Below are 25,173 nucleotides of genomic sequence, written 5' to 3' on the forward strand. Positions count from 1 at the left end.
GGCCCTGCATGCCGTAGTCATTGTCTTGTTTTCCTGCCATCACTTCCCTCCCAAAGACTGACAGCTACAGCGTAAGGGCGGGTTCAGTGGAGAGCAAGACCCCCAAATGTCCGACTCTTATTAAAGATATTTTCTCCCCAGGCTGAATTCCTTTTCCTTCTGGTCCCTCCACTTGCCAGGACCAGAAGCCATAGCCAAAGCCATGGCCATGTCTGTGGACCTCACAGTGAGGGGAGAATGGGGGGGTGGTGGTCCCGACAGGCTGGTGACGCCCACAAGTGGAGGATCTGGAGAAACACACAGAGTTGTGCTACATTTATGGAAGCCGAGGGGTGCTGGGCGAATACATTATGGTAAATGGCTATCTTCACTGTAACGGTTAAAATTTTGAGATTTTTAAAAAACTTAGTGTTAGTCTAATTTAATAGAATATTGTATGGCAACAAAAAGGGCACGGAGTTCTGATTTGCGCCACACACAGATGAAACTTGGAAGCATTTTGCTAAGTGAAGCCGGACACAAAAGGTCACACAGTGCACGATTCCATCATAGGAAATGTCCAGAACTGGCAAATGCTTAGACGGAGAAAGTAGATACGTGATTGCGCGGGGTTACAGGAAAATGGGCAGTGACGGCTAAGGAGGCAGGGTTGCTTTTGGGGGTGATGAAAATGTTCTAAAATCAACTGTGGTGATGGTTGCATGTATCACTGAATATACTAAAAACCACTGAACTGTACATCGTAAGTGGGTGAATTTTTGGTATGTGAATTATATCTCAATAGAGCTGTTAAAAAATAAATTTCCTTACGAACTTTTCTTGCCATCTGTTTGTGTCAGAGAAATTAAAAAGAACAGATAACCAAAAAGAAGAAGATAGAAAACAGTATCCTACCACTAAAAACAAGCCACTAGGGAACCTCGGCATGCAGAATTCCAAATACACCAGTTTTTGTGTTTTATTTCCATTGTTTTCTGGTTTGTTTTTGTTGTTGATGCTGTTGTTTTTAACACACGTGGAGTCACAATGCAGAGTGTTTTGTGTTCTGACAAGTCTTTGAAATCTCAGTTTTCTGGACAGAACAGATCTAATTTGACTGTAGAGACCCGGTAAACACTGCAATTATAACCGCAGAGCAGTAACATCGCTGCTGGGAAAGAAACTTGCCCAGGGATCTGGGAACTTTCCGTTGGGCGGCTGAATTCAGGTTTTGTAAACAGGAGAGCTCCACGATGGTTTCCAGAGCTGAGCACCCGTCCTGGTGCAGGGGCCTCTGGCCGGGCGGCGGACAAGCCCTGGTGGGAGACCAGTGGGGGACGGGCTCAGTCGCCTTCAGCAGGGGTGGGGGTGGGGGTTGAAAGAGAAAGTTTCCCCCCTATATATCTTTAAACCCCAGTTACTTATCTATTCATTTATTTGTCTGTCTTTCTAAATGAAAAGAAGTGATTTATTCACATGGCCACAAAAATCAACATGTACAAAAGAGGAGCAGACAGTTGAAGAAATTCTCCCTCCTCTTCCAGACTGTATCACTACCTGGGACCCACCAACATCGTCAGTTTCTGGGGTTCCTGCCTCCATGTCCAATCACACATGTGGAAATACACTATTTGCCCTCTTCTCTATCAGGCTCCTTAATTACATACATAATACATGCATGTGTGTGTATATGATACCTAAACATAATCTTGAAGATTGGTATCAGTACACATTGAAATGATTTACATTTTGATGGCTGTATACTATTCCACTTTATGGATTAAACTATAATTTATTGAGCCAGTCCCATATAGCTGGAAACTTGTGTTACTTTCAGCATTTGGCTATTACAAATGGTGCTGCCATGAGCGTGACTTTACATAGGTCTTTGCCTCTGATTGTGAACATAGCTGTAGAAAAAACTCCTAGAAATTTAATGGCTGGGTCAAATAATTTGTGCATTAAAAAATTTGATAGCTCTTTCCAAATTGGATAGTATATTGTATTGCAAACTATTATATCGCAAACTGTAACCTTCTAATAGTGCACGAGATCATCTGTTCTGACCTAATTCTGGGCTTTTCTTTGGCGATTCCTAAAAGGGGACCAGATATAGATGTCCTCTTCCCCTTCCAGAGCTGGAGAGAGGCGGGCCCACTGCCCCATGTCACACAGCTGCCCTGTGTCCGGTCTCCACCAGAACCCGCCGCTGGGTAGGTGGGTCTGTTGTCGTCTGATACTAACAGCCCCCCTGTATCCTTCTTCCTCTCTTCCTTTACAGGTGTGCCTCTGAGATATCACAGTTTCGACTCCAGACCACTGTGATAAAACGAATGTCGCAATGAAGTGAGTCACACGGATTTTTTGGTTTCCCAGAGCACCTTAAGAATTACATTCACACTATACTGTGGTCTATTAAGTGTGCAATAGCATTGTGTTTTTTTAAAAAAAAAAGTTCATACCTCAATTAAAAAAGTACTTTATTGCTAAAAAATTCTACTCATTATCTGGGTCTTCAGAGAGTCATAACCTTTTTGCTGGTGGAGGGTCTGGCTTTGATGTTGGCGGCTGCTGACTGATCAGGGTTCTGGTTGCTAAAGGCTGCGGTGTCTGAGGCAATTTCTTAAAATCAGACAAAGTGATGTTTGCCACATTGATCATCTCTTCCTTTCACAAACGGTCTCTGTTCCATGTGGTGCTCTTTGGTAGCATTTTACTCACAGTTGAACTTCTTTCAAAACTGGAGGCAGTCCTTTCAAACCCTGCTTTATCAACTAAGTTGATGTAATGTTCTACATCCTTTGTTGTCATTTCAGCAGTCTTCACAGAATCTTCACCAGGAGTACATTCCATCTCAAGAAACCACTTTTTTTGTTCATCTATAAGAAGCAACGCCTGGCACAGTAACGTTTTATCGTGAGATGGCAGCAATTCCGTCACATCCTCAGGCTCCACTTACAATTCTACTTCTCTTGCTATTTCTAGCACATCTGCAGCTACTTCCTCCGCTGAAGTCTTGAACCCCTCAAAGTTATCTGAGGGTTGGAGTCAACTTCCAGATTCCTTTGTATGTTGATCATTGGACTTTTCCCCGTAAATCACAAATGTCCTTAACGCCATCTAGAACGGTGACTCCTCTTCCAGGGGTTTTCGATTTACTTTGTCCAGATCCATCAGAGGGCTCACTGGCTGTGGCAGCTGCAGCCTCACGAGGTGTGTCCCTTAAGTGCTAAGACAGGAAAGGCAGAGCCGCTCCTCGATCCCTGGGCGCTGCGGGGCTGCTGTGTCGCAGGCGTGAAAACAGCATGAGCCTCGTACGTCTCCATCAGCTCCTGGGTGACCCGGCGTGTTGTCGGTGAGCAGTAATATTTTGAAAAGATCTCTTTTATTTGAGCCTCGGGTCTCAAGTGGAACTAAAACCGTGCACTAAACCATGTTGCAAACAGACGCGCTGTCGTCCAGGCTCCGTCGGTCCATTTCTAGGGCACAGGCAGGGTAGATTGAGCGCCCTTCCTCGGGGCCCTGGGGGTCTCGGAAGGGTCCGCGGGCACGGGCTTCGGCTTCCGGTCACCAGCGGCGGCAGCGCCAGCGGGAGGGCCGCCTGGCCCGGGGCGCTCCGAAGCCGGCCCCGACCCCTCCTCTCGCCGCCGGGGCCCCCGGGGCGTCTCCCCGCGGGGGGCGGGGGGCTGTGCTGCGCCAGCCCCTTCGCGGACGAGCCGAGCGAGCGGGCTCGGCGCCGGGGCCTCGGCCTCCCTGCCGCCTCGGGAGGCGGGCGCCGGCAGCCCCACGCCGTCTGCGGAGCCCCAGGCCTCCCCTCCCGCGGCCTTCCCGGAGCGGAGCGAGCGGGGCGCCGGCTTAAGGGGGCGCTGTGTCCCGGCCCTCGGACCCCCTTCGGGCAGCGCGCCCGCCGGCGCAGCGCTTGCCCCCTTCGAGGAGGACTCCTGGGCGGCAGGCGCTCGGCTGCCTCGCCGGGGTGAGAGGCCTAGTTTTTGGCCTGTCCTGACCTTTGATATGCCTTCCTCACTAAACTTGATCTGGCCTTTGATTTAAAGTGAGAGATGTTCAACTCTAGGAGGCCACTGCAGGGTCATTAATTGGCCTAATTTCAACATTGTGTCTCAAGGAACAGGGAGGCCCGAGGAGAAGGAGAGAGATGGGGGGACGGCCGGTTGGTCGAGCAGTCAGGACACACAGGTTTGTAACCTAAGCGGGTGTGCTTCGTAGAGCCCCAAACAATAACAGTAGTAACACCTAAGGTCACTGATCACTGCAACAAAAATAAAAATATGAAAAAGTCTGAAATATTGAGAATTACCACAATGTGACACAGAGACACCAAGCGAGCACATACTGTTGGAAAGATGGCACCAACAGACTTGCCTGACACAGTATTGCCACAAACCTGCAATTTGTAAAAAAAGTGCAATGTCTGCGAAGCACAGTAAAGCAAAGTGCAATAAAACAAGGTTGGCCTGTATTAACAAAGTGCCCTGAGTTGCAATCAGGCCCAAGGCCACCCATCTACAGCCTCCCATTTTTTTTCCAATTGAAGTATTGTCAGCTTACAACGTTGTGTCAATTTCTGGTGCACAGCATCACGTTCAGTCATATACATACATGCGTATATTCGCTTTCATATTCCTTTTCATTAGAGGTTATTACAAGATACTGAATATAGTTTCCTGTGCTCTACAGGAGAAACCTGTTGTCTATAGAGCCTCCTTGGAAGTGAGGTGGGGGCTTGAGGCCAAGCTTGCAACTTGACGACCAGAGTGGAAAGAACTGGGCAGCTTCTGCACTGTTTCTTCTCAGGGAATCGCCTTCCTGCCACTTCCTCTTGTTTCCCAGCTACCAGGAGACAGGGACCAAACACTGGAGACCCAACAGGATGGATGGAGCCTGGGTCCCTGGCTGACACGGGAGGCTGGAGGAAGGGGCCCCGGCTCTGCACAGTGGACAGCGGAGTGAACTCATCAGCTCTCGAGGGCTGCTCAGCCTCGGGAACCCAGGAGACAGGTCTGGGCAGCAAACTGGCATCAGCAAGGGGACCGGAGAAGCAGAACAGGGAGGCCTGGGGGGCAGCCCCGTTTAGGCATCTCTAGAGACCCCCAGAAAGACCCGCAGACCTCGGGGTGTGGGCTCGCAGAGGTCCTTGGAACCCAGGTGACTCCGAGAGCCAACAGGCGGGGGATTCGTCGCTCTGGGGGACATTCGAGTTTTGGAGGGATTACCCAACCCACAGGCCACGTCATTTCTTGGTAATTAGCTGTAAAACAGGTTGCAAAGCAGGTTGGAATTCCGAGGCCTTGCTGCCTGGCCCCAGCTGCTCCAAAAACCAAATCACCAACCAACAGCTGGAACAAACACTCATAAAAAGTCACCCAACTTTTGCTCTCCATCTCTTCCTGGAAAATGTTCACAGCAGGCCCGCACAGCCCACACAGAAAAGCACAGAGCCGGCCTTTCCCACCAGGCTCTTCGCCGCAGAGCCTCGCGTTCCTGAGACTTCCTAAATCACCCTGGCAGTTGGCTTGGAGAGTTTCTGGAACCCAGCAAAAGGAAAGGACGCTGAATGGCCATTGAACAACTTAATGTTCTCCCTCTGCTCTTGGTTCCTCCCAGGCCCCTTAGGATGGGAGAACTCGGCAGGCTGTTTAGGTGAATGGGCAGGCCCCCGAGACAGAAGAGGTCGCCACCGGAGGCGTGCAGGACGGCACCTGCGAAGGGACCTCTGATCGCTCATCCGTCACACTCAGTTCACAGGCGTCTGCCTGGAGCTTCGGTCCACAGAGCTCCGAGCAAGACAGTGTGGACACAGAGTGAGGATGGGACAGCCTGCCTCTCAGGGATGTGGCTGTCACCTGAAGCAGATGCACAATAGTCACAAATGAGAACTGCAATCAAAGGGATGTGCAGTGGGTAAGACAGTGTCCCCCCACCCTAATCCATGTTCTTCTAGAATATGAACAAAGAAGTGAAGATGTGATTTATTTGGAAATAATATCTTCGCAGGTGTGTTTAATTTAAGAATTGAGATGAGATCGTCCTGGATTAGGGTGGGATGTAAGTTCCATGAGAGTGTCTGTATAAGAGACAGAAAGGACATACAGAGGCAGACGCACTGGGAAAAGGTGGTGGGGCTATGGAGGCAGAGGCTGAAATGATGAGTCTGCGAGCCAAGGGGCCGCCAAGGACGCCAGCAACATGGGGAGCTGAGACAAAGGTGTGGAAGGAATTCTCCCTCTGAGTCTTCAGGGAGAGTGCGGCCCTGCTGACACCTTGATTTTATACTTCTGGTTTCCTGAACCAGGAGGGAGTATATTTCCCTTGTTTTAAGCTGCCCAGTTTGTGGTAATTTGCGAAGGTGGCCACAGGTGCATGAGTCCCGGTGCATAGACTTGTGGGAGTGGCTTCTCCTCCCTGGAGGATCAGGGAGGGCTTCAAGGAGGAGATGACAGTTGAATTGAGCCCTGAGGTTGCTGAAGATTGCTGGGCAGATTGTGAGAAAAGATTGATTCCTGTGGCTCTGGCCCCTCTGGGTCCCCGGAGGGAAGGGCAGTGCTGAGGAGGAATGGATAACTGTGGGGAGGGGGTGCATCCCCCCTTCCCATAAACCACTGACGGCTTCCAACAGCAAGGCTTCTAGAAAACGCAGTCTGCCACGTGCCCAGGAGGAAGGAAGAACGCAGACGCTGCTAAGAGCTCGCACTGTCACCCACACCGTCCGTCACACTGCCCTGAACCATCCAGGCTGATTCCGATACTTGCAGCTGGAACACGTTGGACAAGCACAGAGCTCAGCTACCTGAGACTTGGACTCTGTGCTAAGTAACATTCACTGTTTCTGTTCATTTTAAGACCATTTGCTTTTGTACATATCCAAGCTATATAAGGCATCAGGCCTGTTAACCAGACTCCTGGAAATTCTTCGAACAATAAAATAAAGTGGGTTTGGGAAGGAGCTGAGGGCGGAGAAACCCCCCTCCCGCTGTCGCAGACAGCGCCTCTCTTCCTGTGACTTTGCTCCTTTGTCTTCTCGACGACAGGGGTCCCTGGGCTGAGCACGGTCTTCTGTTCCTCTCCCTGTCACTCCTGTGTCTTCCGTGTCATCAGGTCTCTGCTGGAGGAGTAGACAAGAGGGGGTATGCAGGGCGGCTCTGCAGCTGTGCTTGAAACAAACGTATCGTGCAGGAACTTGAGTCAGAAACACCCTCTTGAATCAACGTTTGGCAAGAGGGCTGCCTGCCTGGCAGGCCCCCCAGAGTCAAGGCTGCGATGGTCAGGGCAGGGAGGGCTCCTCCACCACGAAGCTTTATAAAGATTGCCTAAAAGTTATGAGAGACTAAAGACGAAGCTGACAGTCTCCTCCTCAGCCTCGGGGCCATCGCATCCCTTCCTGGGAAAGGCCCAGATAATTGCAGGTGCAACCTCACAGCCGGAGGTGGGGACTTGCCCCACAAGGCCAGGAGCAGTCATAGATGAGGTGGATGGCTGGGGAATCGACTCCTTAAGGTCCTGAGATGCTCAGAGATCAGTCAGGCCTGCCTCTGGTTTCACAGCAGAGCAAGCTGACTTGCAAAGCTGAAGGGCTCTGCCCCAGTGCCTCACAGTGTAGACACTGTATCCTGTTTCCTACAAAGTTATGGTGAGCACAATTAAGAACGACCACTATCAATGCTGCGCAGGGGCCTTGTGGGTGTTAATGTCCAGTTACTCCTGGCTGAGGAACTGGGGAAAACCTTGGCCAGGATGACTCTCTTCTTGTCTGACCTGGAGGCTTCTCCCCAGGCTGGGTTCTGCAGAGGGTTTTCTGCAGATGGCTCCACATTTCCATCTCTCACACTTAGATAAATTGCCTTCCTCTTGAGGCCTCAGTTTCTTTATCTGTAAAATGGTCATAAATTTCTTCTTCTCAGGAAGGTTGTGAAAATTTAGTGCAGATGATACTGGTTAAATGTTTAGATTATGGCAAGTCCTCAGTTGTCATAACTCTTGAGTGATGACGACAGTGATGGCTGGTGGCAGTGCAGGTGAAGACAGTGACACGGCTTTGGTTCCCTTTCAGTGGAATCGCCACTAGTCATGGGCCAAGTGGGGCTCTCTCTGCTTCCTTCCAAAGGTCTGTCAGTACCAAGCTGAGCTGTGCTACTGACAGCGGCGCCCGTGGCAGCGAGAACAATCAGGAGTACTGATCTTCCTTGTAAACTGCTGATACTTCATTTTTCATGGAATAGTTGGTATTTATTTTGATTTTTTTTAAAAAAATGCTGTATTAAAATACGTTTAACCTTGATTACTGAGTTTTTTTATGGCCACTGAAATGTTGCCAGCGGGACAGATGCCTCAAGAGCGTCACCCCAGTCTGACTTTTCTTGTCGTCCGAGGAAGGGCTCCATGTCTTACTCCTCCACGTGCTACTTGACATTCACCCAGGAGAGACTCTGGCCCTGCTCCTTCAGGGCTGTATTTGGCACCTTTGTGTTTTCTGATCTTGTACAGTGAAGGGAAGTTTGTTTTAAACACTTTGGGGGTAGACCTGGGACTTCCTGATTGGGGTCTGATATTGACAAAAGTGATCACCATCGAGTCTGAAAAGTGGGTTCCCTGCACTTCCTGTGTGACACAAACAAACTCCCCTGCAAAGCGCCAGCTGCTTGGTTCCAGGGCTCTTTCTGATGAAGCCATTCCTACCCCACCGCCAGGCAGACTAAGAGCCCTGCGGACTCCTTCCCCTTGGCCTCTGGGAGAAATGGTCCTGGGGCAGCCCAGTGGCCGGTGACAGCACCAGGGGAGTCAGCACCTGGAGGAATGTCCTCACTGTTGGCCAGTTTGGTCCCTGGTTCCACAACCAGACACGAAACAGGGCGGAAACTGGGTTTCATCAAGCACGTAGATTTGGGAGGGAGGATATTTATGATCCAGATAGCACTCCAGATGTGGACTGTTCTCACGTGATTCAGAAGTTTAGTTCTTTAAACAACAGTCTCGGAGGTCGCGGACTCTCCAGCAGTTTTTAACCTGTGTTTAGCAACCCTCCTGGGTTCCAGGGCTTGGAAGGGCTTCCAAGAATCCCATAGGTCCCCACGGCTGGTTCCAGGGCTGGGAGACGAAGGGACCAGAGGCTGAGTGGGCAGAACTTCGGGCCTCTCTCCTGCTCCCACCGAACCACTGCATGTGTACTTGCTCCACTCACAGGGCCTCTAGTGTAAGTTTTGTTTAAAGAAGTGACTCTCTGATTGAAAATAGTTTTAAAACCATGAACCCAACTCAAAGGTCTTTAATCCTCGCTGCACACTGGGAATCACTTAAGGAATTTTTAAAAAGTCCAAGACCCAGGCCCTGTACCCAGGAGTTTGGATGTAACGGGTCTGTGGCAGGGTGTGGGCACCAGCATTTTAAAAAATCCTCCCAGATGACTCTAAGTGCCACCAGGGTTGAGAACCGCTAATCTGGGTCAGCATTCTTCTCTCTGCTTACACGAAATTGGGACCCAGTGAGGTCATGTGACTTGTGCGGAGCCCAGGCTGGATTAGAACCCTGGTCTCCGGCCATCAGTCACCGCTCCAGGGACTCTGCAATGCACGCACGGAGGAAGATAGAATCTCGTGTGGTTGTGACCTTCTATGGTTTTATTTTCACATTTGACCAAATATTTTTAGCCCAACATTTGAGTTTCAGGGAGGGGAAAGCCTCAAGCAGGAAAGGACGTTGTTATTTATACTTCCGCTGGGAAACGGGGTGGGGGACCACAGACGAGTGTCCCCCAGGACCACACAGACCCACAGGGCTGAGAAGAGGCCCCTGAGGGCTGGCTCCCAGGCTCACGGCTTAGTTTAACCACTTTATACACTCAATTTCGCATTCCCCTGGGAATGCTGTCCCAATGCTAACTGGTTGATGGAGACAAACTGTCAATACTGGTGAAGTGTTTTGAGTTTTCAAGGTCAAGGTTTTGGGTTTTTTTTTCCAAGAATAAAAGAAAAAGAAGAGAAATAAACTTATGGAATCTATAGCCAAACTGGCCTATCATGGTACAAAGACTACATGAGTAACAATTTTAAGAGGCATGTTAATAGTGGCAGTGGGCGGGGGATACCAGCCAGACTGAAGGCAAAACCAAGAGAGCCTTGCGACAGACATGCCCTTTCTCATGGTGGAAAGTGACCAGTCCAGGTAATGCCAGGGAGGGGCTCTGCTAAGCAGGAGCAGGGCAGTAGGACATAGGAGGCCAAGGCTACATACAGACCTAAAGTTAACAATGCCTGGGGTCCCACAGGGAAAGAGGGGTTTTGTTTCATCCTTTGACCCACAGAATGTGGTACAAGCACCACAGTATAATTTTTGAGTCTGGACCTTCAGACACCTAAAGCCACTGCCTTCACACCTGGAGTGCCTCCTTTTAAAAGCTGCTTCATGCAGTGAGAGGCCAGGCCATTTTCCAGGAGGAAAACCAAGCTGCTATTTCCCTGCGTCACTAAAAGGTTCATCAAGAGAAAGGAATCCCCTCCATGTATTAGTCAAGATAGACCAGCTGTGCTGGGTGACAAGTAGCCCCCAATTGCAGTGGCTCTGCACAACCAAGACTTATTTCTCACCTACACAGAGTCTGTGGTGGGTCCAGTCCTTTGTGTGGGGGAGTTTTGGCTCTGCCACCTCATCACAAAGCCTCTGCGGTCACCGAGGTGTGGGAAAGGACACCAGGAGGGTCATGGAACAGCACTCTGGAGCCCCACACTGGAAGTGACGCAATTCTCCCGCCTCTCCTGAGCCTCAAACAGGAAGTGACAGGTGCTCCCGCCTCTCCTGAGCCCCACACCAGAAGTGATGCATCCCTCCCACCCACCGCCAGCACTACCACGTGGCTCTGCCCCAATGTAAGGGGCTGGGTCCTCAGGGGGCAGACAGAGCCTCTGGTGAGCACCCTTGTCTTTTAAGGGCTCTCTAAGTCCTCAGACAGCTTCCAGTATCTGTTTGCTAGCAGAGGACAAAATGAGCTTAATGAAAACCTCAGAGAAGACAGACCCTGCCTGAGGATGGCCGAGTTTGCGTGTGTGTGTGTGCGCCTTCTTGATTTTGTGTTGCTAACAGCTAATACGGTATTAGTTTTTGCTAAAATTATCTGTGCTTTACATGGTATTTGAGAAGCAATCTCAAGACGTTGAACAGTCACCTGTGAGAGCTCATTTGAGAGACCTTCCTCAGGAGGGAAGAGGCGGACTAAGTGGAGGACTATTTAGAGTGGGGGTATCCAGCAGGTGTAGCAGTACTGATTTCAGACAAAATAGACTTTAAAACAAAGGCCATAAAGAAAGATAAAGAAGGACATTTTATAATGATTAAAGGAGTAATACAAGATGAGGATATTACACTCGTTAATATATATGCACCCAATATAGGAGCACCTAAATACATAAAACAATTCCTAACAGAGATAAAGGGGGACATTGATGGGAATACAGTCATAGTTGGAGATTTTAATGCTGCACTAATATCACTAGACTGATCTTCCAGACAGAGAATAAATAAAGCAACAGAGAAATTAAATAATACAATAGAAAAATTAGATTTGGAGGATATTTTCAGAGCATTACACCCCCCCCAAAATAGGATATACACTCTTTTCAAGTGCACATGGAACATTTTCCAGGATCGATCATGTACTTGGGCACAAAAGAAACCTCAACAATTTTAAGAAGATAGAAATTATCTCAAGCATCTTTACTGACCACAATGCCATGAAACTAGAAATCAACAACAAAGAAACAAAGGAGAAAAAAAGGAAAGCATAGAGATTAAACAATATGCTATTAAAAAACCAATGGGTCAATGAGGAAATCAAAGCTGAAATTAAAAAATACCTGGGGACAAATGAAAATGAAAGCACAACCACACAAAATTTATGGGACACAGAAAAGGCAGTGCTAAGAGGGAAGTTTATAGTGATACAGGCCTTCCTCAAAAAAGAACAATCTCAAATAAACAATTTAACCCACCAGCTGAAGGAACTAGAAAAGAAGAACAAAAGACCCCAAAAGGCAGCAGAAGGAAGGAAATTATAAAGATCAGGGAGGAAATAAAATAGAGATTAAAAAAACCATAGAAAAAAATCAATCAAACCAAAAGCCAGTTTTTTGAAAAAGTAAATAAGATCGACAAACCTCTGGCCAAACTCACAAAGAAGAAAAAAAAAGAGAGCACAAATTAGCAAAATAAGAAAGGAAAATGGAGAAATTACAACAAATAACATAGAAATACAGAATATCATACGAGAAAAACTATACGGAACCAAAGTGGATAACCTAGAGGAAATGGACAAGTTTCTGGAAAAATACAGTCCACCAAGACTGAATCAAAAAGAAACTGACCACTTGAACAAATCGATCACTAGAAATGAAATCGAAATAGCAATTAAAAAACCTTCCTACAAATAAAAGTTCAGGACTGGATGGCTTCACTGGGGAATTCTACCAAACATACAAAGAAGAACTCATACCAGTCCTTCTCAAACTCTTCCAGAAGATTGAAAAGGAGGGAATACTCCCAAACTCATTCTATGAAGCCACTACCACCCTGATACCAAAACCAGGCAAAGACACTACCAAAAAAGAGAATTATAGGCCAATATTACTGATGAATATAGATGCAAAAAACCTCACCAAAATATTAGCAAATAGAATCCAACAGCACATAAAAAAGATTATACATCATGACCAAGTGGGGTTCATCCCAGGGACACAAGGATGGTTCAACATACGCAAATCAATCAACGTAATACATCACATCAACAAGAGAAAGGACAAAAACCACAAGATCATCTCAATAGATGCAGAAAAAGCATTTGATAAAATTCAACACCCATTTATGATAAAAACTCTCACCAAAGTGGGTACTGAGGGAACATATCTCAACATCATAAAAGCTACATATGACAAACCTACAGCCATCATAGTACTCAACAGTGAAAAACTCAAAAGCTTCCCACTAAAATCTGGGACAAGACAAGGATGCCCACTATCACCACTCCTATTCAACATAGTCCTGGAAGTCCTGGCCACAGCAGTCAGGCAAGAGAGAGAAATAAAAGGGATCCAGACTGGAAAAGAAGAGGTAGAAGTGTCACTATATGCTGACGACACGTTACTATACATAGAAAACCCTAAAAGGTCCACACAAAAACTACTGGAGCTGATGGAAGAATTCAGCAAGGTAGCAGGTTACAAAATTAACATTCAAAAATCAGTTGCATTTCTTTACACTAACGATGAACCAACAGAAAAAGAATGTAAAGAAACAATCCCCTTTAAAATAGCACCCAAAGTAATAAAATATCTAGGAATAAATTTAACTAAGGAGGTGAAAGAATTATACACAGAAAACTATAAACCACTGCTGAAGGAAATTAAAGAGGACTTTACAAAATGGAAAGATACCCCATGCTCTTGGATTGGACGAATCAATATTGTTAAAATGGTCACACTGCCCAAGGCAATCTACAGATTTAATTCAATCCCTATCCAATTACCCAGGACATATTTCACAGAACTAGAACAAATCATAATAAAATTTATATGGAACCATCAAAACCTAGAATTGCCAAAGCATTACTGAAGAGAAAGAAAGAGGCTGGAGGAATAACTCTCCCAGACTTCAGACAATACTACAGAGCTACAGTCATCAAGACAGCATGGTATTGGTACAAAAACAGACATACAGACCAATGGAACAGAATAGACAGCCCAGACATGAACCCACAAACTTTTGGTCAACTAATCTTCGACAAAGGAGGCAAGAATATACAATGGAAAAAAGACAGTCTCTTCAGCAAATAATGTTGGGAAAACTGGACAGCAGCATGTAAAGCAATGAAGCTAGAACACTCCCTTACACCATATACAAAAGTCAACTCAAAATGGATCAAAGACTTAAACATAAGACAAGATACAATAAACCTCCTAGAAGAAAATATAGGCAAAACATTATCTGACATACATCTCAAAAATGTTCTCCTAGAACAGCCTACTCAAGCAATAGAAATAAAAGCAAGAACAAACAAATGGGATCTGATGAAACTTATAAGCTTCTGCACAGCAAAGGAAACCATAAGTAAAACAAAACGACAACCTACAGAATGGGAGAAAATTTTTGCAAATGAAACCGACAAAGGCTTGATCTCCAGAATATATAAGAGCTCATAAGACTTAATAAGAAAAAAACAAACAACCCAATCCAAAAATGGACAGAAGACCTAAACAAGCAATTCTCCAAGGAAGACATACAAATGATCAATATGCACATGAAAAAATGCTCATTATCACTAATTATCAGAGAAATGCAAATCAAAACTACAATGAGGTATCACCTCATACCAGTCAGAATGGCCGTCGTTCAAAAATCCACAAATGACAAATGCTGGAGAGGCTGTGGAGAAAGGGGAACCCTCCTACACTGCTGGTGGGAATGCAGTTTGGTGCAGCCACTGTGGAAAACAGTATGGAAAGTCCTCCAAAGACTAGGAATAGACTTACCGTATGACTCAGGAATCCCACTCCTGGGCATATATCCAGAAGGAACCCTACTTCAGGATGACACCTGCACCCCAATGTTCATAGCAGCACTATTTACAATAGCCAAGACATGGAGACAGCCTAAATGTCCATCAATGGATGACTATGTATAAATATACAAGGGAATACTACTCAGCCATAAAAACCGACAACATAACGCCATTTGAAGCAACATGGATGCTCCTGGAGAATGTCGTTCTAAGTGAAGTAAGCCAGAAAGAGAAAGAAAAATACCATATGAGAGTGCTCATATGTGGAATCTAAACAAACAAACAAACAAACAAAGCATAAATACAAAACAGAAATAGACTCACAGACATAGAATACAAACTTGTGGTTGCCAAGGGGGCGGGGGATGGGAAGAGATAGACTGGGATTTCAAAATGTAGAATAGATAAACAAGATTATACTGTATAGCACAGGGAAATATATACAAGATCTTATGGTAGCTCACAGAGGAAAAAAATGTGACAATGAATATATATATATATATGTTCATGTATAACTGAAAAATTGTGCTCTACACTGGAATTTGACACAACATTGTAAAATGACTAGAAATCAATAAAAAATGTTAAAAAAAATAAATAAATAAATAAAATGGGGGTATCCAACAAATTGTTTTCTAGGAGGCCTCCCTACATCATTGACTTATTTTTCTAGGACAGGAAGCAGAGATTTGTCCCCAGGGCCCCCCACCCCACTGTGGGAGTGGCTTCCTCATGATCTCATGCAAGAAACCAGAGCCCCAGACCAGGGCTCACAGATTGGTCTCCTTTCATATGCCTACTTAGACTGATTGGTCCTTCCTGGCATGATGTGCTGAGACTACACCTGGACCTGGCAGAAAGCAGTGTCATGATTGATTAATAATGTCTGCCAGGGATAGGGGAAGAGGAGAGTAGCTGCACACTTCAAAATCTGTCTATTCCCATTTCCCCACTGTTTAGCATCTCTGAAATCTGGGAGCATTGTATAATTCATGGCACCTTATAGATTATTTTGCAACGGATTTCTGTGGCTCACAAAATAATGATGCGTTGCACAGTTAACAAAACAGATAACGCTTGGTATTTGCCATTGTTTGGTTTGTTTGCTTAGAGGGCTGCTGTTAGGATTGAATGGGCTTAGATTCAGAATGCCTGGACCTGGGAGGGCTCAGTGTGGTGAGATTCCTCTCTGTCTCTCTCACTCCCTTCCTTCTCTCTCTCTCTCTCTTTCTCTGCCCCTTTCATTTGCCTCTCTGAGGTTTTATTCTTCCACTTTCTGCACAACCTAGGCCTTCGTCAGCCCACCTCACAGCATCTGTGGAAGGCACACCCCTGTCCTTTAGACTGCTCCACAGTGGCCCCCTCAGCACCATCCACATCGCCCTGTCTATGCTCCGGCTCTGCCATCACTGGAAGATTCTTTCCATGTTTTCAAGTTCAAATTCTCTGGACCGGGAGGGATTCACATAACCTTTTTGAGCATTTCTGAGGTTAGAGATTGCTGGCTAGCTTGTACATTATTTTTCCTATGGATTGTGCTCAGCCCTGACCAAGTCAGCTATGACCAGGGTGAAGAGGTGGGCGGGTGGGGGATACGGGGTTCCGAGGCACGACATTGCTCCTAGGAAGCAGGGAAGCGCTAGAGTTAACATACATACATATGCAGACTTGCAAACCTTGTACACATATATGCGTAGCCTACACCTTTACACACCTGTGTCCATGTACATCTTCCGTCTTCCCTTCCTTCCTTGGGCCTCGTGGAGAGGGTGGCGTTAGCACACTGGGCAAGACCCTCTCTTCTTGGCTTGCTTGCTTATTCCTTCTTGTCCTCCAAGCCCTCATCCCGTTCTGTACTGACGATCACCCTAACATGTTTGATGTGAACATTTTTGTTCGCTGCCTTCAGCTAAAGAGCTGGATGTTCTGGTTTTGTAACCCAGATCTGATACTGATTAGCTGTGACATGAAGCCTCAGTTTATAAAATAATGGCATTTAAAGTAGTAACTGTATTAAAATAAGTAACACTAATTGCTATGTTAAGACATACACCTTAGAGGGTTGCTGTGGTAGCTGAATGAATGCACACATGCACTTAGGATGTGTTACTTAGATATTAGGGATCTTCGGACAGCACCCACCCTGCATGTAGCGAGCAGCATGGAAGAGTCTGTCATCCGTTACATCCAGTGAAAGGCACACCGCGTTCTTCTTACACAAGTGCTTAGATGATGAAAGTTGTAGCCAGCGACGTATCTCATTCTATTACTTATTTCAGTTGGCACATTTCATTCAAGTATATGAATGAAACTATCATTAATTTTTCTCGGTTTTAACTATTTTTCACAAAGATGCATCTTAATGGTTGCTTCTCTTTCTTGTTTTTTTCACTTCCCAATTTAACAATTCCATGTTGTTGAAATCTCAGGTGTTCCCAGTGCTTTGCTATAAAAATAACAGTTCATTTTTGCATCCACATACACCCACTTGTGTGTAATCTCCGATTTTTCCTTAGATGACATCATTGGAGGTGGACTTGCCGGCCAACGGATGCACATGTCGTGAGGGATAGGCTACACGTGGCCAGTTCGCCCTCCAGGCTGGTGGCCTGATTCACTCTCCTTGAAACCAAATAGAAAACGCTTGCTTCCTATTTCCCCTGCACGGGGCCCAACAATGTGCACATTCACTGTAAAATATAAAATCTTTAGCCCTGTGATCTTGACTCTCCGCTGCAGCCCCATCAGAGGCCGAGTGGATCACAGCAGGAAGGCAAAGACCCGCGTCAGAGAAGAGGAAAGCCCCGGGGGAGAGGGGCGGCGGGAGGCAGGAGAACCGGGCGGGGGGGCGGGGGAAGGAGGTGTTTGGTCCCTGGCATCACAGGGGACGCCTGCTGAGTGCAGAACCAGGGCTGGCAGGGCGGCGGGGGGACGGGCGGGCTCCACTGCTGTTCCTGGAAGCGAGCTGCCCCCTGGTTCCACGTTACGTTCATTTTGATTGTAAGTACGGGTTTGCCTTCCCTAATGGCAGGGTTGGGTAATGATGTGGTGCTGGGAGGCATGTGTTAGCCGGGAGAATCTGGGCTGCAGATTCCCGATTCAGATGGAATGCTTGGCTATTGGATTTTCATCTCCCATCACTTGATGGTATTTGTTGAGCTGGAAATGCGGGGAGGCTAATTCTCTCTGATTTTTGTTTGCTTGTTTTTAATTTGGGCATGCGGCTAGAGAACAGACAGTGGCTGAGGCGCCCTTGACAATGGATGAGCCGGAATTTGCTATGGGGCTTTGCAGGGGGAGGCACAGGGCACCGGGTAGCTTGCGGGAGGCGAGTGGGGGGAAGTTCAGACGTCTGTGGGGTGGGGGCTCTGAATATGAGCTAAGGAGCTGGAGCTTCCCCCCAGAGAGTCTTTGAAGGGGCTGTGTGTGGGAAAGGTGGTCTGTGGCTTGGATTGTGAATCAGTGAGGAGTGCTGTCAGCTGCAAGTAACTCATTCAAGACTAACAGAAGGCAAACCTCGGAGCTGACTTCTCTCACAGGTCACGAAGGATGCAGGTAGCAGGCAGCTGAGCTCTGTCACCGCTCTGGGGTGGGGGTGGGGGGCAGCTTGCAGACTGCCTTAGCCCCCAGCCCAAAGTGTTGCAGAAGCTCTAAGCATCCCATTTACACATTCCCCACTCCTCCCAGTCCCTTCCTCTGAAACATTCTCTTCTCATTTATTAAAAAAATGCCATCATCTTTGTTTCAGAGAGAGATACAACAATCCCAGAGAACTGGCTTCAGGCGGAGGGTTAGCAGAGCGGCCGGGAGCCCAGAGTGCCCGCCTGTCTCCCTGAGCATCGCTGCCTCACCCACGGGGCCGGGCCGGGCCAGGGGGCAGCTGGGCTGCTTGGTTCTGATTCCACATTCTGATTCCGTGTCCGGCCCCTGCCTTCGGTCCCCATAGGGCAGGCAGCCTGGAGGAGCACAGGTACAGCCTCAGAGGTTCAGATCGGGGTTCAAATCTCAGAGCCACCACTTAGAGCCATGCGGGCGGGTCTGAGCTTGCCTCTGGCCCTCAGTTTTTCCATCTGTCAAATGGGGGTGAGAATGCACAGCCAGGAACTGTGGAGAGGATTAGAGACAAAGCATGGAATGGCCCCGGTCCTGCTCCTGGCGCAGCGGGGCTCAGCCCACGGTCACCTCTTTCCAAGATTCCTGCCAGAGGAGGGGTCGTGGACGAGCAAGAAAAGGTAAAAGGGATAGGACTTTCCTTAGCCTTTGCGTCTAGTGTGGGTTATGATAAGGAAATTTAAGGTGCAAATGTAGATGCTGCGGGTTTCTAGGGCAGCTTCCCACGTACCACGAGGTGCTCAGGACTGAGCCCCTGCGGCGCCCCTGCGCGGATGTGAACGCCCACTCTGGGGCTTGCAGGGAACGGCGCTGGTTCAGCTCTTTCATCTGAAAAGCGGACACTCCCTATTTGCCATGTGTGTGATAAGGAACAGATGTGCTGGGATGAAGGCAAATATAGGTACAGCTCCTCCAACAGCTACTGCCAACCCACCCAAATGCCTGCCTTCCCATCACAGGACAAAGGAACCAGGGACCTGGCATTTTGGAGAAACCACGAAAAACTGCAGCCTTCCCGCGTCTGGAAGCCACTGCACCAGCATCTCGGGGTAGTCGAGGTGACTGGCTCCAGCTGCTCTCCCCGGGGTGCTTATATGGAATGCGCTTCTGGGACAATTGCAGGGTCGCCAGCAGTGGTAAAGTAAATGGCTAGATGGAGGAAGGGCCAATTTTAAAAAGAAAGCCACATCCGAGCATCTGGACTTAATCTGACAAAGAGTTGGCGGTGGAAGGACTCTTAGATTCCACCTACTTCAGACTCTTTATGTGCAGATGAGAAACTACAGCTGAGGAAGTGGAAGGGACTTGCCTAAGGTCATACAGCAAGTTGGTGGGAGTGCCATTCATTTGGTCCACCAATCCGTCCATCCATCCATCCATCCACCCATCGATCAGCCATTCAGTCAATCAGAGATATGTGCTCAACGCTTCTGATGTGTCAGGCACTGTCCTAGGTGCTGAGCATGGGGCCCCAACAAGCAGGGCTGATCCCCATCCCCAGGGAGCTTACAGTCCAGTGCAGGAGACAAATTACAGCAAATCACATACTTAATTTCAGTTGGGATCATTGCTATGAAGAAAAATTCAGGGTGCTGAGAGAGAAGGGAGGTTCTGGAAGGACCCCAACCCCCAACCCCAAGGAAGCAATCTTTAAACTGAGACCTGAGGTGGGAACAGTCAGACAAAGGAAAAGGTGGAGGTCGAGGGGGGCATTTCAGGCAGAAGGCAGGCGCTAACACAGGAAGGAGCACAGAACACGGAGAGGATGAAGGAGCCTAGAGGTGCTGGGCTGGCCGGCAGTGTGAGAACCCACACTTGTGGCTTCCAGGCTTGGCAGCCTCTCCCCTGTGCCCTGTGCCCTGTAGGTCCCACCTCATGACTCTGCGCCGTACGCAGCCAGCCCCTTCTCCGATTTCCATGTGTGGAGAAAACTGGATGACGAATCTTCGCTCTAGAAAGGGTTCATTCAAGGCTGGGCTGGGGTTTAGGGGTTGGAGGAGGATCTTATACGGTTTATGGGTAATAGAATACCAACTAATGTGGCACACATAGTAATGAAATACATTATCTCTAGAAGTAAGAAGTCTAGCTTCAGCACCCCATGGTGCTGTTTCGCAGTAACATTCAGCATCTCTGAAGTTCTCCTGACCTTTCAAGCATAGTCACAAGGTGGCAAGTGTCCCCTTAAGCATCATATCCTCACATAACTTCCTCCAAAGGCAGGTAATGGACAAATGACCTCTCTCTTTTCACCAGGCAGAAAGCTTCTTTTCCAGCAGTCTTACAGCATACTTGCTCTTATGGCTCATTGGCCCCAAACTGGATCATGTGCTCTCTGCTCGCTGTAAGGGAGGCTGGAAGCATGATGATCTGTGCAGGAGAGGAAGAGGAGTTTGCATGTGGCTGCCTGTCACGTATCTCTAGCAATTGAGGTGATAAATCCCCCAAAAGGATTGTGTTCTCCTTCCATTCCCAAGTCATAGTCCTACTGACTATTATCAATCTATCTCACAGTCCTCCTGACTATTATCAATCTATAATTCTGAAGTTCATGTTTGTTAGTATTTCAGTGTGTGATGTGATGTGGGAAAAACATTTGACACAATTCAACACTCAGCCAATAAGAACAAGAAAGGAACTTCCTCAGGCTGGTAAAGAGCAACTAGATAGTCAGGTTGGGAAAAAAATGAACTCTGACCCCTACCTCACACCATGTACAAAAATTAATTGTAAATCCACCAAAGATCTACATGCAGGGGCTAAAACTATAAAACTTCTGAAAGAAAACATAAAACATTTATCTTCACAAACTTGGGGCAGGCAAAGATTTCTCAGACATGTTAGAAAAATGCACTAATGAAAAACGTGGTAACACTCAAACTTAAAAACATTTGCTCTTTAAAAATACCCTTAAAAATGAAAGACCAAGCATCAGACTGCAAGAAATACAAAATGTTTTCTTTAGACATGAAGAATACATGCAGTTAGGCCCCTGGGTGTTGAATGTGAGACCAGTTACCATCCTCAATCATTGTCATCAGTAAAGGAAGGGCTGTCACTAACTCGGCATCTCCTTGGTGGCAGGTGCCATGCTTTCTGCTTTGGACACACTCTCTAATCTTCACCTCTCACCAGTATTACAAGGTAGAAGACGTCCCCCAGTCACAGCAGAACAAGGCGGCTCTGAGAAATCACAGACTTGGGGTGGTAGTGGTGTCAATGGTGCCAGTTCTTCTCTCCTTCCTGTACTTTCACTTTTGCCCTGTATCTGTGAAGAGCTCTCCCTCTGTGTGCTCCACCCCTGACTTGGGCCACGTGACTTGCTTCGGCCAATGGCTGTCAGTCAGCATGTGGGAAGGAGAGGTTTGATGCGGGCTCCCACACTGGGTCATGCTCTCTTGTGTCTATGCCCCAGCTGCAAGGACATGCCCAGGCTGGCCTGCTAGAGATGAGACACAAGTGCAGCTGGGTGGGCATCCCAGGGGCAGCCAGCCTAGATCCACCCCGCTGCCTATCCCAGACACATTACGAACCCAGCCAGATCAGCAGAGCTGCCCGTCTGACCCCCAGCTCAGCCCAGACACACAAGCAATGCCCACCTGCTGAGATTTTGTATTTGTTACACAGCACTCTCATGTCAAGAGGTAACTGATACACCCAGAAAGCACTGAATCAGAAATTGTGCTCAAGTCTGTTGATTCCACCATCCACGTCCCTCCCATCTGACACTCTAGTTTTACTGCCATTCTCATAACTATTCACATTCACGACACAGCCTAGGATGTAACATTTTGGAGAGTGTGGCATCTCTTGTTGTTGTCAGAGGGAGTGGGATGGAGGATATTTGGAGAGTTGGTGGAAATCAGAATACAGTCCATGTAGTGTGGTTGGAGTCTGGCTAGCTGTTGCTCCCAGATTGTTCCTCATCCTTCCCAGGCAACTGCAGCCACATCCTAGCAAAAGCTTTCTCATATCTGCCTCCATCGCCTTAGGAAGGAATGCTAACCCTAGTGTGGACTCTAACCCTAACACCAAAACACACTGAGCATCTGCTCGCAATCAGCTCTACACCCATCATCCCATTTAATCTTTCCAATAAGCCTGATTATTCCCATTTTTCCACATGAGAAAACTGAGGACCAATGAAAACGTCCTCACGCCTGGTTTCGGGAAGAATTGCAAACCACAGAATGCTTTTTCACAACTCAGAATCTAAAGAAGTTCCTGCTAGAATTGCCAATAAGAAATACATCAATTATATTTTAGTTATTCATTCCATGAACCAATTCAGTGTAATCATTATTCACGAGGCCAAGTGATGACGTTTTGAAACTTTCAAATGCAGGAAATAAAAACTGACAGTGCAAAAAGGAGAAAGAGTTCAATCCATAATCCATAAGTACAGCAGGAAATTCCAATACTCCTCTTTCAGTAGTTGATAAAACAAGCAAACAAAACCAATCATGGCAGACACAGAAAACTTGAACATTACAAACCAACTTGACCTAAACAACGTCGGTAGAATGTGCTACCCAGCAACGGCAGAGCACACAGCCTTCCCTGGGCACATGGAGTATCAACCAAGGTAGACCAGCAGTCTAGACCATGACCTGTGTTTGTATAGCCCATGACCTAAACGTGGTTTTTATATTTTTAAAGGGCTGCAAAAAATAAATAAAACTAGACAAAACAATAAAGAATATGCAAGAGAGATATTACCAGGCTTGCAAACCCTAAAATGTTTGCAATCTGGCCCTTTACAGAAAAACCTTCCCTTACACTGTTTTAGGTCATAAAACAAGTCTCAATAAATTTAAAAAGACTGAAATCTTACAAAGTGTATTCTTTGACCACAGTGAAACTAAACTGGCAAATTATTAACATGAAAGTATTTGAAAAAAATTCTTCAACATTTGGAAATAAAGCAAATAGACCAATAGCACAAAACAGAGGGTCCAGCAGGAGACGCACGGTCACGTGAGGATGTCTCACATGACACAGATACTTCAGTATGTCGGGAAAAGGCACAACCAGTCAATAAACAGTGTTGAGACAATTGGCAAAAGAGCAAAAGCAGAAAACTTAAACCATAAAACTATTAGGAAAAGTTTAGAAGACTTTGAACATTTTCTTAAACATATAAATGCAAATGCAAACTACGTCCAAAACCTGCATAACAGTCAACACCAGAGAAGGAGTGAAAATTCAAGTGACCAACTGGGAAAAAGTCCTCGCCGACTATAAAACACAGAAACGACCAACATCCAAAATATTTAACACGTTCTTAAAAATTGAGTTAAAAAAGATGAACACTCACCTGCTCATCCAGGCAGAACCGTTCAAAGGATAGTGGGAGGCGGAACCTGGAAGTGGAACACACATACCAGACGTGAAAAGGTGTGCGAACGCATCAGCGCGCAAAGGCCAATTAAAGTAACAGGGTACTGCTGTTCCTCCATACATTAGTCATAGTGCAGAGACGGTCCCGGCCAGCCTCGGGAGGGGACGGGGCAAGCCTAGCCACCGCTCGTCCCCACGTGGATACCTTGTTTATGGAAGCACCCGACAGTATCTGTGCAAACTGGAAACCTACAAACGTGACAACCCAGACACTGTACTTTCAGAAATCATTTCTGGAGAAGAAATACCCACATGTGCACAGAGAGGTAGGTCCAAGGATATTCACGGCAAACAGTTTTATTATAATAAGACACAGGAAGTAGCTTGCGTGACTCTCAGTAGGGACATGGGAAAGCAAACTGTGGTATTTCCATATGGAAAACTGAGCCCTGGCTTAAACAATAAGATCGATAATCACTGGGGACATGGAAAAATCTTTACATGGAACATAAAAAAAATACACAATGTATATGCAAATATGTGTAGATACATGCAAACGATATGTAAATGCATATACACAAAATGAATATGTAAATGGTTACACATGCAAAACTGCAACAGACTCACAGCTACAGAGAACAAACTAGTGGTGATCTCTGGGAAGAGGAAAGGGGGAGGGGACAATGAGGGACACGGAATTAAAAGATACAAACTCCTGTGTATATTAAATAGAAAAGCAACAAGGTATATCGCACAGCGCAGGGAATTATAACCTTCATCCTGTTATAACTTTTAATAGAGTGTGATCTGTAAAAATACTCACTAGGCTGTACACCTGAAATTAATACTGTAAATCAACTATACTTCAATTTAAAAAAAAAGATTTCTACGACACTGTTGGGGAAAAAAAGGGAGTTCTGGAATGTGTTCGGTTTTATGCCATCTATGTTTACGAAGACCACAAGGCGGCAACTCTTCTGTGTACACAAATTTATGTCTGTGTAAATCATGGAAAATGTCTCGAGGATCTCCAGAAAACTGGTAAGTAATTTTCTCTCCATAAAGAGATTACAGGTGATTTTTGTTGTTTCTTTGTGCTTTTTGTCTCTTTTCCAAGATAGAGATTTTTGAACTTTTGAAAAAGGTAAAAAAGTGTATGAGGTGGCACACGCTTTACAGTATATTTAAACACCGTGTAAGGGAAACCAGCTGTCCTGCTGTTCCAGCCTGGCAGGTCCAATATGCTTCTCAATTTCCAGCGGTCTATACATTTACAACTTCATTGCATCTTCTGAATCCATCTTGAGCGGAGGGAGACAATCGCCCTTCTTGTGAGGGTGTCTGAAGATGTTCTAGGCATTTAAGTTTTATTCTCACCTCTCATTCCAGGAGGGGAGGGTCAGCCTTTTTCCACGACAGCTGATACTTCCCTCTCATTTGCTTTAATTCCACGTCACCCCCAGGCAGCCTTGCCCCAGGGACCGTCCTGAATCCAAAGGCACTAAGAGAGCCCTTAGCGATGAGGTCACAGGGAGAAGAAAGGCTTTCAGGGAGGTCACAAGGTCAGTGAGCCAAGTGGCCAGGCTCCTGGCCTGTGTCAGCGCCCCCCCCCCAACCAATGCAGCTCCTCCTAACCTTTAGGACTCTTTGCAAACCCTTCAGAGGGCGGGTACTTCAGTTCCAACTTG

At 46.8% G+C, this 25,173-nt stretch overlaps 1 long non-coding RNA gene across 4 annotated transcripts in view; it reads right to left on the reverse strand.

The window, feature by feature from the left end:
• Positions 1 to 933: 933 nt before the first annotated feature.
• LOC116284928 (uncharacterized) overlaps positions 934 to 25,173 on the reverse strand; it is a 93,739-nt gene continuing 69,499 nt past the window's right edge. For 2 of the 4 annotated variants that reach the window (XR_012062624.1, XR_012062626.1), the window contains 2 exons: positions 23,463 to 23,508; positions 19,676 to 20,515 (listed from right to left, as the gene is read on the reverse strand). This is a non-coding gene — a long non-coding RNA (uncharacterized lncRNA). Of the gene's footprint in view, positions 1,296 to 19,675; positions 20,516 to 23,462; positions 23,509 to 25,173 lie in introns of those variants that run through there. The other 2 variants (XR_012062625.1, XR_012062627.1) reach the window with 2 other exon arrangements.

Source organism: Vicugna pacos, chromosome 21, assembly GCF_048564905.1.
Source record: "Vicugna pacos chromosome 21, VicPac4, whole genome shotgun sequence".
NCBI classification, from domain to species: domain Eukaryota; kingdom Metazoa; phylum Chordata; class Mammalia; order Artiodactyla; family Camelidae; genus Vicugna; species Vicugna pacos.